Genomic DNA, 267 nt, shown 5'->3' on the forward strand with positions numbered 1-267 from the left:
GAGAGAGAGAGAGAAAATGAATAAGAGGATTTAATATACTAGCTTCATGCACTTATTAAATTGCACCTGTTAATCAGCACACTATTGTTATTGCGAATAAATATTCAATAAACACTCTTGCTTTTATGAATAACGGAATATTTACCTGAGGTAAATTAAGGTAAACGAAAATAAAATATGCATAAAATAAAATGAGTAAAATACAATCAAATAAAGGAAACATTTATATATCTAACGAAGATGATTAATAAGATAAATCAGCAATAC

Source organism: Penaeus vannamei, chromosome 38 (genome assembly GCF_042767895.1).
Source record: "Penaeus vannamei isolate JL-2024 chromosome 38, ASM4276789v1, whole genome shotgun sequence".
NCBI classification, from domain to species: domain Eukaryota; kingdom Metazoa; phylum Arthropoda; class Malacostraca; order Decapoda; family Penaeidae; genus Penaeus; species Penaeus vannamei.